Genomic DNA, 14,956 nt, shown 5'->3' with positions numbered 1-14,956 from the left:
AATCTAAAGGAAACTAAATGTTGTACCCGATGTTTGCATTTTATGATCTTTTGGAAATAAAGTTTGTATTGTTTAGTGCTAAGCTTTTATTTAAAATTAATAGTTGCAACTTTTAATACTTTAAAAGATATTATAAAATTATACAAAAAAGACTAATACAGAAGTTGTGGATATAAACCAGTACAACAAATATTACATAACACTTGAAATTTACATAAATAAAAATTGGAAAGAACCGGGAGTGGTATCGTCAATTGGGGTATAACAATTTACAGGCATTCATTAACGGGGTGGACGTTAGGGTGTACAATATACATCAGGAGGACCGACAGCTGAATCAAACGTGACCTGAGGCGAGGTGGAGTACATTTTATTACCAAACATATGAAATGATATCAGTGGTTGCTCTAGGTGATATGAACTCAAACTGCCTATGTCTGGGTAATATGAACTACTCTACGACCCATCACAAAAAGCGTCAACCCATTAGTCCGATGTGTTCAAAGGTTGGTATTCTGAGTCAGGCTCCTCCATATGTTGATCCCCTAGCTCCCCCATAAGTTGACTTCCACATCTGTAGCCGTGATCCGGTACTATCATAAGTTGCCCACCATATAAATAAACGCGTCATCGAGTCATGTACCACTGCATGTATTTAGTCGAGGGACTAAAGTCAAACATGTAGGAGTGCATCTCAAGCTGCCTACTTTACTGGGCATTCCATAGTACTACATAACATTGATGTTACACGCTCCAATCTGTTGTATGTTTTCCCCTCATGGTCTTACTGTGGACATTAGCAAATTGTTGTGGCTCGATCGGCATAAATTGTCTACACCCAAAATGTTGCATAACTCAAATGGTGTTGTACCACTCAACGATTGAAAAGTTAAGCACCAGCGTGTTAATGCACCACGCATGGGCTTCGGCGTGAATGTTGCAATGTTCGGTGTAGAATACGACATCCACAAGAACTGCACAATATAACATAATAAGTCAAGTCACATCACATACTGCAAGTGGGTAAGTTAAATCAATGTTACTTAAACCATATTAATATATATTACTTTCTCTCTAACGGATGCCTCTATCATTTTACGGTAAATGATTATTGTTTGGCTCGCACCAATTCCCAGATATGTGGCCCTTCTGAACCTGAAACAAACACGTTAGCAGTTAAACTTGAGAAAATATTATCCACACTTATGAGTCATTAAATGTTAAGTATAATTTTGTTTTTACCTATTTACAAGTGGCCACGAATATGGTTGGTGCCTAACAGTCGCTAGAAATGGCATCTTGTATAGACCCATACAACCAGCCATGTTACTAACCCCATGTTTTGTTGCTCGGTAAAGCTCACGGTATAGTATGGCCAACATTGCTGATCCCCAACTGTAAGTACCGACACGAGAGAAATCCTCCAATAGAGGCAAGTACTTTAAGAGGACCCTATTAGATGTGTTGTCCGGCATAAGTACCCCCGGATCAGCTGCATAATATAGGCTCGAGCAACACACATCACCTCGTGCTTAGTGGCGGTGCTTGATAACTCCTTAAAATTTACTCTCAACCGTGCCAATGTCAAGCATGTAAAATTATGTTCCCCATCACTAGGGGGCCGTCCAAGCAATATATGGCATAGTAATGAAGGTTCCAACATTTTTCTTCGGCCCGTGACCTCAGCACGGTCAACTCATAACCCAAGTTGCATACCGTCAACGAATGTAATAGTGCACTCCCCGCACAGCATAATAAAGGTGTGGGTCTCCGTACACCACCGCTCAACCAAGGCAGATATTAAGTTCGTCCTCAGGTCAAACCTTTGGATCAATACGACATCCCCAAATCCTGCCAACTGTAAGTATGGCATGATCTGCTCATCCGGATCATACTTGGGAAAATGAAACCGCGACCTCAAAACCCGATACCCATCCTGTATGGTAAAATTTTTATAAAAAAATGATAAATCAATTATCTAAATAATTTAAACATAAAATTATATATTGAAGAGTAAAACTAAAAGGTTGAGAAAACAAAAACATCACACTTATACTATACCAACATAGCCATTCTAAATATTTTTATTTAAGTTAAATTAAATGAGTAATAAAATATTAATAATAGAATGAAGATTTGTCATAAAATATTAATATAACACGTAGAGATCAAATGTGATTATTTTGTCCTAATCATAGTTAAGCATTAAAACAAAAGACAACCATATAACTACAAAAAGTACATCAAACAAAAAAAAAACCAATAATGTCCCAAAAAAATAGGTGGTATGAGTAAATATAAAAATAAAAAAGACTTATTTTATTGAATCGATATCTATAATAATACATAGAGTTTTACATATAATATAAACTAGGCATATTCAAACTCGAAAATTTATCTTACATACGAGAACTTTTATTAAAAATATATATTTACTCGTTAAAGACAAATGTAACTTTTTGTACCCACAAATGAAACCAAGCATAGTAACAATGCAAAATTAAGCGAGAATGGTCGTCATATTAAAAATTAATATATAAATTTATGAATGTGTCATAAATTAAAAAAATTATAACTAACACGTGAGAGATCAATTTCATGCAAAAAGGAGTTAAAAGGATAATAACAACCAAATAGAGATTAGTTTCATGCAATCAAAACACGTTGAGCAAAGTAGTGCTTAGCAAGAAAAAACGAGAAATTAAAACAAATTTTTATTTAATTTATAATTAATTTTACTATTTCGTTGATTCTCGATGAAGTGTGATCCATATTTGCTTTAAAAGACATTTTGATATCTGCATAATTTTAAAAAATTACATAAATTAAATATAATTAATTATTTTATTATAATAACTATAAAATAAAAATACAAACTATAAATAACTCACTAGTTTTTTTTTTCTCTTTTCTTCCTTCTACAAAATACTTGAAGGGGGACCAAAACCCCACTTTCTTAAATAAGACGTTCTTCTTCTCCTCTTTTTCTTTTTCCCAAACTAACAATTAATAAGTTAATGACTAGTGAACAAAATTATTGTCAAGGTGATAGTGAACAAAATGAGTGGTTTTCTGAATTGTTGTATCAACAAGTCTCAAAGGGCTTTCATACCAAGAAGGCAAATTTTTGACAATGTATTAGTTGCTTATGAGATTTTGCATTTGCTAAAAGTTAGAAGATGAGGTAAGAAAGGGAACTTTGCTTTCAAACTTGATATGAGCAAAGCGTACAACAGGGTGGAATGTGATTTTTTGGCTGGGATGATGATATGTTTGGGCCTCCATGTTGATTGGGAGACATTAATGATGAGGTATGTTGCATCGGTTTCTTACATGATCAGAATCAATAGAAGGAGTAGCGCAAGTTTCATTTCGACAAAAGGCTTATGTCAGGGTGATCCACTAAGTCCTTACATGTTCTTATTGTGCAAAAGGCTTTTCCATGATTTTTGGATGAGGTTAGGGAGTCGAATTTAATAAGGGGGTTCAGATTGGTAAAGGAAGACTAGCAATTAACCATTTATTTTTTGCTGATGATTGTATCCTCTTTGGCGTTACATCGAAAGAAAGAGCTGAAAGTGTCCGCCAAGTAGTTTCCGAGTATGAGAAAACTTCTGGACAAAACTGAATTTTGATAAGTCGCTTATATACTTTGGTGTAAACATAGGTGATGATGAGAAATATCTACTGGGAAACATTCTTGGGGTTCGTGTGTTGACGAACCCGGAAAAGCGAGTTTACCTATGATGGTAGGCAAGAATAAAAAATGGGCCTTTATGTATTATGTGGATAGATTTCAGAATAAATTTGAGAGTTGGAACATGCGGTTCTTATCAATGGGAAGGAAAGAGGTTTTTATCAAAGCTGTCTTACAGTCAATTCCAGTTTATGCTATATAGTGTTTCCTTTTGCCAAAAACATTGTGTAATAAGTTAGAAAGCGTCATTAATAATTTTTGGTGGAGGAATAATAAATCGCTTAAAGGAATTCATTGAAGTACTTGACAACGCTTATGTTTTCCAAAATCTGATGGGGTTTAGGTTTCTGTGATTTAACGACATTTAATTTCTCTTTGTTAGCAAAACAATACTAGCGCATATTGACTCAGCCAGATTGCTTGTTAGCTAAGGTATTAGAAGCAAGATATTACCCACATACAGAGTTTCAATTAGCTAGATTCACTACACCAAAACAGGCTTTTAGCGGCGTTTTTAGCGGCGTTTGGACAAAAAACGCCACTAAAAATCGAGCATTAGCGGCGCTTTTAAAAAAATGCCGCTAAAGGTAGAGCATTAGCGGCGCTTATCCAAAAACGCCGCTAAAAATAAGCATTAGCGGCGTTTTCTGAAAAGCGCCACAAAAAGCCTAAGCCAAACGACACCGTTTTCTGAGTTTTTGGGGCCTTTAGCGGCGTTTTTGAATAAACGCCGCTAATGTCTAACCTTTAGCGGCGTTTTGAGTAAGCGCCGCTAATGCTCTGGCCTTTAGCGGCGTTTTGAAAAAGCGCCGCTAATGCTCTATCTTTTAGCGTTTTTTAAGAAGCGCCATTATTCTGTAACCTTTAGCGGCGTTTTAAAAAAGCGCCGCTAGTAATAATAAAATCTAATACCATTTCAATTATCTCATTTTTGATATATTCTCAAGTAATGTTTCAATTATATTTTTTATTATAAGTTGAAAAATTGATATTTCGTTGTATTTATTATATATTGGTCAAATTTACATTTAAATGATAACAAATAATATTGTTTAATACAAAATGTTTTTATTAAAGAAAGTCCTAATCCTAATTAACTATTTATTATTATTTTTCAATCACGTGCAGTTTATTTAAACTATTTTACTAGAAAAATATATTAAATTATGAGTAAAATAAAATATCATAAAACTTAAATTGGTAGTTCGAATAAATAAATCAAATAAAGTAAATATAAAACACCAAATATGGTGATAAATAATATTATATATTGATAAATATGGTGATAAATAATATTATATATTGATAATTTTATTACCAAAAATAATTTTATATTTAGTTAATCAAACATGAACACAACAATGACCTAATAGTACCTACTCAAGAGTAAGAACTAAAATGAATGAAAAGGGACAAATGAAATTAGAGTATTAATTTTAAGTATTAATTTCAAATATAATTGTAAAAGATACGATAGTATTAATTTTAAAATATTTAATTTAATTATCATTATAGTTTAGGTTTTAATATATATGGTTTAGAGTATATATATATGGTTAATTTAGGATTTAGGGTTTCATGGGTTGAGTTAGGGTTTTGGGTTTAGATTAATTTTTAATTTATATTTTAAATATGTTTATAAATTTATATATTAAATAATTTCATATATAATTGAAAAAGATAAGATAGTATTAATTTTAAAATATTTAATTAATTATCATTATAGTACTTTAGGGTTTATATGGCTTACGGTATATGGTTAATTTAATATTTAAGGCCAGTTTAGGAGTTACTATTTTAAGGTTTGGGGATTATATATGGATTTAGGGATTATGGTTTAAGGGTTGGGATTTAAGGTTTAGGGGTTAGGAGTTAGGGAGTACTTAGGGGTTAAGAGCTAGGGATTTAGGGTTTTAAGGGTCGGGTTAAGGTTTAAGGTTTAGATTAATTAGTTTTTTATTTATATATTAAATATGTTCTTATATAATTGTAAAAGATATAATAATAAATTTAATATATTGAAATTATGAGTATAGTTTATATTATTTAAGAGATATATAATAGATAGACTTTATGTATATTGAATGGTTAATTTAAGATTTAAGGTTTATTTGAGATTTGTTAAATGATACAATTTTATACAATTAATTAATGCTTTTATATTTAAAAATATTTAATCTAAACCATTTGATATATTTAATATGGATAGATAGGTAATTATTTAATTTGGATAGGACCAAATTATAAGAAAAATAAAATACAAAATAAAAATTATAATTTTTCTAATTCTTTTAAATATTACTTAAAATTTTAATAATTCTTTATGTAAAATTTATATGAAAGATTCAATAATTGAATATAAAAAATATGTGAGCTTTAGTGGCGTTTTCAAAAAAACGCCATTACTATGTATTAAAATTTCCCAAAAGCAGTAGCGTTTGGGTAGAAAAATTAAATTTTAGTGGCGTTTTCAGCAAAAACGCATAAAAAATAGACATTACCGGCGTTTTGATAAAAACGTCATAAATTGTAATTTGAATTGACCTCATTTAATTAATTAAAATATATGCATATATATCGTCCTAACTCGCTATCATTCCTTTTGTTATCACTTCATCAATATTTAAGAAAAATGCCATGTATATGTATAGTTGTTCGTCCTTCTTGTTTTCATTTATATATCTATTTGAGAAATTAAGAATATAATAAATTTGTTAATTAGAGAAATTTATTCAATATTTATCAATAAAATAAAATATTAAAATTCCATACTTTATATAAAAATAAATTTTATAAAGAATAATATTGTTTATTGCTACTTAATACAAAATTTTTAACTATTAATTATTGTTTAATCGATTTTAACTGTTTTTATGATTATTAAAGATTTAGGGAATTTTTTGGAAGGTATATATATAGGGGGTATATATGATTATTAGGGTTTGGGATATAAGGTTTAGGGGTTAGGGGTTAGGGATTTAGGGGTTAGGAGTTAGGGGTTAGGAATTTAGGGGCTAGTAGATTTAGGGGTTAGGGGTTTAGGGTTTAGGGTGTCAATTAATGGTACTACTCAAGTTAGGGATCATGGTTGCTTAGATTAATTAGTTTTATTAATTTATATATTAAATATGTTCTTATAGGTTTGTAAAATATATAATAATAAATTTAACATTAAGTAGTGACCGTCGGTTTTGTTTCTCCAAATTTTGTCACTACTCTACAAAATCGATTCACCTTCTAATTTATAGTAGAAAGGATCGTTCTAAAATATTTATTGATGAGCAGCGGGATTTGGAGGGTTGGAAGCTAGCAGATGCCCCTTTCGGTATTTTGGCAATGTTCTAGGGCACCAATAGCACATGTCAAGAATCCTACAATTGGTGGAGGCCGATTCGGTGATCATTTAAGATATTTCAAAGATATGTATAGTATATATTATTAAATTAATTAGAGATCATAATATATATATATATATATATATATATATATATATAGATCACTTTGTATATGCATGTATACCTAATGGTTAAATTAATTAGGGTTTTGGTTTATTTTAGACGACTTGTTAAATGATACATTTAATTACTAAAATTTATATTTAAAAATATTGTTAAGTTAACCATTCGATATTTTATATATATATATATATAGTAATTACTTATATTTAATTTGGAATAAAAAATATAAAAATATAAAATGAAATAAAAAAACTAAAATTTTTAATTTTATCAGATAGTTTTAAACATTACTTAAAATTTTAATAATTAATTAATTAAAATTCTAATGAAACATAGAAGAAAGAAAGAAACAAATAATACTAAGTAAAATATGTGAGATTTAGCGGCGTTTTGAGCAAAAACGCCGCAAAAGTTATTAATAATTTGGTAAAAACGATGTAGTTTTTGGCTGAGAATTTAACGGTGTTCGCGACGCAAGGGCAAAAACGCCACTAAAGTTGGTTATTAGAGGCGCTAGGAAGAAAACGCCGCAAAGTTGCTCTGTAGTTTAATCAAAACGTTGTCGTTTTCTATTGCATATTAACGGCATTAGCGGCGTTTTATTAGTAAACGCCGCAATTTGTAATTATATATTGTGTTTTTTAAATATGAATTAAAAAAACAATGTTTTAAAATTCCTAAAAACGGTGCCGTTTCAGTAGAAGAATTTAATTTGTTAGTGGCATTTTTGTAAAAAAATGCCAGAAAAATGGGCATTAGCGGCGTTTTATTCGTAAACGCCGCAAAAAATTATGAATAGTTTGGGCAAAACGATGTAGTTTTTGTTCGGGAATTTACTGGCTTTTGCGGCGCAATTGTAAAAGCGCCAGTAAAGGTATGTTTTAGCGGCGCTACACGAAAGCGCCGCAAATTTGCTTTCCAATTTTAAGAAAACGCTGTCGTTTATCTACCACTTTAACGGTATTAGTGGCGCTATATTACAAACGTCGCAATTGTTCATTCTGTATTTCATCCCATCACTTAGCCGAAAAACGAATTTTGTCCCCAAAAAGGCCCCCCAACTTTTCCCCAGAAATCGTGAAAAAATACAAAGAAAGAAAAAGGTGTAGGAGAACTCAGAATCATCACAAACGAAGCAAAGTTTTAGTCAATCTTCAGAGGATACTATCAAAGCTGCGGAATTTGTGGTTAAAAGGTAAGCGTTTTTTCCTTTCGAAATACTGTATCTTGATTTAGGGTTTTGGTTCAGTGTAATTTGGGAATTTGGGGTTTAGATTCCAAGTTCAATCACCAAGCTATTGGTAGTTTGTTTGGGAATTTGGGGATTTCGCATGTCTAGGGTTTGGGGATTTGCGTGTTTCTCCCTTCATTTTGTTTATTTCGTTGTTCTTTTCTTTAAATTTTAGTTATGTTCATTGACAATAACATTCTTTGTGCTTTATGTTTTATTGGTATTTTATTTATTTAATGATTTATTTTGATTATAAATGTCGTTATTTGGTTAGGATTTTGTTAGAAAAGAAAAAATAAAACCGGTTTTAATCTATGCTACTTGGATTCCGATGTAAGGATCGAATGCTTGAGTATTTTAAACTAAAATCCCATTCTCATATACCAAAATAGCTTAGAATGAACTAGATGCAAATGAAAAGCAGAAAATTCAATTTGCTGAATAAATGTTGCAGAGAATTGACTAACCGCTTTACTAAATCAAACAAGCTGAAGCAGATGAGTTGAAGTTCACTCTTTCTCGCCAATTTAGCCTTCAATGCCTACAAAAATTGATTACAAAATATATAAGACTCATTTCTGTTATCATGTTGTTCATGAGGTCAATCAGATATATAAAAAAATAAAGCTATGAAATTTATAAATGTTTAAAATACGTTTCACACCTGTGGTTTGAGTGCGGAGAAATCGATACCAATTTTGATTGTTTTATAATCAATTTGAACAAAAGGGATCTAGTTTGATTTCTAGTCTGTTTTGCGAGATTTTCTGAATGAATATGCAAATAGATGTTCTATTTTCTACCTTGTTTTGCGATAGCAACATATATTATTTAATAGTAGATTTTATTCATATTTAGTTAAATGTAACTAATTATATCTTGTGGGTTATGAGACTCAATGCTGCAATTTGCCGAAATTGTGACTGTAGACAGGCTGTAGACAGCAGCTTAGCTACTGTCAAATGTTCATAATTTGTAAAAGAATGGTTGGTTAGTCTTGCTTAATTGAGGCTCTTGTCAAATGTTCTTTGATGTGAATTTGATATTAGATATTTCATCTGAATCAAAGTTGTTAAATATTTGATATTAATATTTGGTATGAATAATTAAGTGAATTTGATATGGAAATATTTCATACAGTAATTCGAAGAAATATAGAGTCTTGTTACGCATTGGTCTTTATGTATTGTTCGATTGTTGTGATAATTAAAATTCAAATTTAGATTTGTATCTTAATTTAGTTAAATATTCTTTTGTTTCCTTCATTATTTTTTTCTGCTTTTGTTGGTACTAATTTACTTGTTTGTGTGTGTTTTTTTTTTTTTGCGAAGTTTGCTTGAAGTTGAGGAAATTTGAGGTATTTATTTCTATGTTTCCTAGATAGTTTTCTTAAAAAAGCACCTCCAAATGTTTAAATTTCTGATTTGGTTATATTTCACTTTATCGTTTAATTGAGTTGGTTTTTTTTAGTTTTAAAGCGGAGTTTTAATTAAGATTTTTGGTTTTAAAGCTGTGGGTATCGGTTTTAATTATCATCTTTGCTTTATATGTTGCTAGCTCAAATTAATTTACGTGTAACTTTGCCGCTTATTACAAGTTATGCTAGTTTTAAATTATGCTTGTTATATTTGTACGTATCATTTACCCAAGAAAAAAAATTACACAAATTATTAAATTTCAGATTATGATTCTTAAATCACTTTTTATATTTGAGTAATTGAATAAATTATGGGCGATTAGTTTATTCGGTTTAATGTGAATAAATTATCGATTTTCGATTTTATGTCAATGAATAAATTATCGACGTTATATGTGATTAATTGATTGAATGTTAATGTTTAATAATCTATGATTATTCAATAAATTGATCGATTAATTTATTGATGTCGTTGAATTGTCAATGATTGTCAATGAATTATTAATATATATTTTAAAATTTATAACTTACATTACTTAAATATATTGATTACTAAATTTTACTTAAATATATTACTTAAATACATTACTTACTAAAATATATTACATTACTTAAATATATTACTTACAAAATTCATAACTTACATTACTTAAATATATTACATTACTTAAACTTTATATATATATATATATATATTAAAAATTTAGCTATATGGTATGGATATATAACCTATATTTCAATTTTATTGTCAATAAATTTTATAATTTTAAAATAATTGTAAATGTTATTTTAAATATTAAAACCTATATTTTAATATATCACCCCATATATGGTATGGATATATAACCTATATTTCAATTTTATTAGAAATGAATTTTATAATTTTAAAATAATTGTAAATGTTATTTTTAAATATTAAAACCTATATTTTAATATATCACCCCATATATGGTATGGATATATATCCTACATTTCAATTTTAATAACTTACATAATACACAACTTACATAATACACAACTTACATAACTTAAATAGAAACACATAATACATAACTTTGATAACTAACATTATACACAACTTACATAATACATTACTTACTTAACATACATAGCCTACATAACTTACATAATTTACATGTTACATAACTTAAATAACTTACATAATACATAACTTTGATAACTAACATTATACACAACTTACATAATTTACATGTTACATAACTTAAATAACTTACATAATACATAACTTTGATAACTAACATTATACACAACTTACATAATTTACATGTTACATAACTTAAATAACTTACATAATACATAACTTTGATAACTAACATTATACACAACTTACATAATACATTACTTACATAACTTAAAGCATAATAATAACTTACATAATACACAACTTACATAGCTTACACAATACATAACTTACCCGTGCAATTTATTGTCAAGATTAGGCTTCAAGAAATAAGAAATGGACCGGTCTTGGATGAATTTGTCAAGGGTAAGCGACGGTTATCGAAATGGAGTACAAACTTTTCAAAATTTTGCATTTCAATATGCAAGCCAAGAGAACATGATTCTTTGCCCGTGTAAGAAGTGTGTCAACATAAACTGGCATTATCATGAAGTTGTATACGAGCATCTAATTGTTGATGGGTTTGTTCGTGGTTATAAACAATGGTTTTTTCATGGAGAATGCCCGCCTAATACTTCCTCTTCAAGGATGGATGTATCTTATGATAGTACTGCTTACCATCAGTCGTTCCCACCCGACTTTGTGCCATTTGATGATTGTAATCTCGGTGGAAATGCTTTTACCGAACCTGGAAGAAGTGTACATCATGAAGAGCCGAATGGAGAAGCGGCAAAGTTCTACGCGCTACTTAATGAGATGAACGAAAAACTATATGAGGGATCGAAATTTTCAAAAATGTCTTTCTGCATTCGTCTTTTCCAGTTAAAATGTTTGGCAGGGTGGACCGGGAACTTATTGACAATGCTGTTAGAGTTTTTGAGAGAAATGTTTTCGTTTGCAAAAATCCCTCAGTCATGCAAAGATATGAAGAAAATGACAAAAGACTTAGGTCTTGGGTACAACAAAATCCATAGTTGCCCGAATGATTGCATGTTGTACTGGGGCGATCGGAGAAACCAACAGTGCTGTCATGTATGCGGCGAATCCCATTGGATGAATAGAAACACAGAAGATGGGAACAGCGATGAAAATGATGCACAGCCAAGAAAGAAGCCGGTCAAGATTTTGCGGTATTTTTCGCTGATACCAAGGCTTCAAAGGCTTTTCATGTCGTCGAAGACAGCGGAGTCAATGACGTGGCACCATGAAGGACGAACCGATGATGGACTATTAAGGCATCCGGCAGATTCTTTAGCTTGGAAATCATTTGACAATAAATTTCCAAGCTTTGCAAGCGATCCCAGGAGTGTGAGGCTTGGCCTAGCATCTGATGGATTTAATCCTTACAAGATCATGAGTACTGCATACAATACTTGGCCAGTAGTGCTTGTTCCTTACAATCTGCCTCCGTGGATTTGCATGAATCAATCTTCCCTTATCTTATCTATGATTATCCCTGGAGAGAAAGAGCCCGGGAATGATATCGACATTTATTTACAACCACTTATTGAAGAGTTAAAACAATTATGGGCTGGTGTCGAGACATACGATGTGCTGAGAAAGGAGAACTTTAATTTACGTGCAGCTTTGAGGTGGACCATTAATGACTTCCCCGCTTATGCCAATTTATCCGGTTGGAGTACCAAGGGTCGTTATGCGTGCCGTTGTTGTGCTGCACAAACATGTTCGCAATGGTTTTACAATGGGAAGAAGTTCTCTTACATGGGGCATCGTCGGTGGTTACCGAAAAATCATAGATTTAGATCTCAGAGTTCGGCATTTGACGGTACTGAAGAGTTCAGAGAAGCTCCTTCGCAGACAAGTGGATCTGAAATCTTGTTAATGTTGGAAGATATGAATTTCAGTTATGGGAAGATGAATCAACCGGCAAACACGCAAAGAAATAGAAGATCAAATGATGAAGCTGATGATACTCCGATGAAGAGGATGATCCTAATGAGGCGGACTTGTGGAAAAAAAAGAAGTATTTTTTTTGAGTTGCCTTATTGGGAGCACCACATTTTACGACACAATCTTGATGTTCTGCATATTGAGAAAAATTTCTGCGAGAACATTGTCTGTACAATTTTGAATGTAGACGGAAAATCAAAAGACAATCTTCAGAGTCGACTTGATTTAGTTCGGATGGAATTCGACCGATCTTCATCCGAATCCACTTCCAAATGGTAAATATCGATTGTCGCCTTCTATTTTCTCAATGTCGAAGACAGAGAAAGAAGTGTTCGCATGGTGTTGAAGGATATAAAGGTTCGGATGCGTATGCATCTAATATATCTCGATGTGTTAGTGTTAAAGATCGAAGACTATATTCGCTAAAATCACATGACTATCACATCTTGATGCAAGATTTACTGTCAGTTGCTCTACGATGTTGTATTTCGAAGAAGGTGACGTCTTGTATAATTGAACTATCCAATATAATGAAAGCCATTTGTGGCAAAGTTTTGGATGTTCAAGAACTTCAGAAGGTACAGGATCGAGCCGCTTTAACTTTATGCAACATGGAAAAAATCTTCCCACCTTTCTTCTTCACTATTATGGTTCACTTGATAATCCATCTCCCGCATGAAGCAATTCTTGGCGGACCCGTTTTCTATCGATGGATGTATCCCATAGAAAGGTGTTAATTACAATTTTTAAAAATTTCCTTCATTCACCTATATGCCTTTAGTTACAACTTTTGATAATGTTGTATATCGTGTTTAGGTTCCTATCCAAATTAAAGTCTTATTGCCGCAACAAGCGTTATCCAGAAGGATCGATTGCTGAAGGCTACTTGGCAGAGGAATGTATAACCTTCTGTTCAAGATATTTGGAAGATGTTGAAACAAGGTTGAACAGACCAAATAGAAATGCTGGACTCACGGATCATAACTTTGCCGATAATTATTTGTTCCAAAGTTTTGGAGAACCAATCAATAAAGTTGAAATTGCAGAATTAGATGATTTATCGTGGGTTCAAGCACATCGATATGTTCTGTTTATCAATGGAACCTTTACGCAAGTAAGTTCTAGAAATTTGATAAATATTCATCATTTAAAAATTGTTTATAGTCTAACCAATCGAACATATTTTTAACATAGTGAGTACAAACAAATATTGAGATCTCGTTCGCTCTCCCAAGAACACAACATCGAGATATCAATAAGTTGTTTACGAATCTTTTCATGAATGGTTAAGCCAAGCGGTATGTAATTGGAGCTTTCACCGACAAATAATAATATTTACTCAAAACATTTTAATTACTCGGTTTACTTTCCATTCAATAGGTTTGGAGTGGGAAGAACGTCACCGACGAAGTTAAATGGCTTTCCCAAGGTCTAAATCGGTGGTTAAAAGATATAGTGCGTTCTCATAAACGGATTCAGATTTCATACAAAATATCGCGAGAGATTGAGGAGAACATAAAATTGTGGAATAGAGGTTAATTCCTCAATTACAAGTTATGCTAGTGCTAGGGACAATAATCCTGTGGAGGAAATGTGGAATATTTTGGACTTCTTCGACATAATTGAGTTGGATTACTACGGCAAATGGAAAGTTGTCTTATTTCGAGGTGATTGGGCGATGTTAATCTGCACGTGGAATCAAGCAAGATCAATTTGGTTTCACAATTGTAAACTTCGCTCGATTGATTCACACAGGACAACAATTGATTGATGAGTCGTATGTATTTTCTTCTCAAGTCAAACAAGTTTTTTACTCAAAAGACCCAACTGATGAGGGTTGGTACGTTGTACTCCGTAACATCCCTAGAGACTTGTTTGACATGGGCAGTGGAAGTAGAGATGACATTGACGACAGAACACAAACTTTGCCATTTCCAGAACAGAACTTAAACGAAAACATCCCTAGTACTAGTACACAATTTCAATGGGTCCGCCAGGATACGGATGAAGAGATTTACGAATTATAATGTAGTAAGCTTTTACGATTATCTAATTACATCTACGAATGATGATATTTCAACTATTTTATATATGATATTAT

Source organism: Gossypium raimondii, chromosome 10 (assembly GCF_025698545.1).
Source record: "Gossypium raimondii isolate GPD5lz chromosome 10, ASM2569854v1, whole genome shotgun sequence".
Classification (NCBI taxonomy): domain Eukaryota; kingdom Viridiplantae; phylum Streptophyta; class Magnoliopsida; order Malvales; family Malvaceae; genus Gossypium; species Gossypium raimondii.
This window is presented reverse-complemented; position numbering follows the sequence as displayed.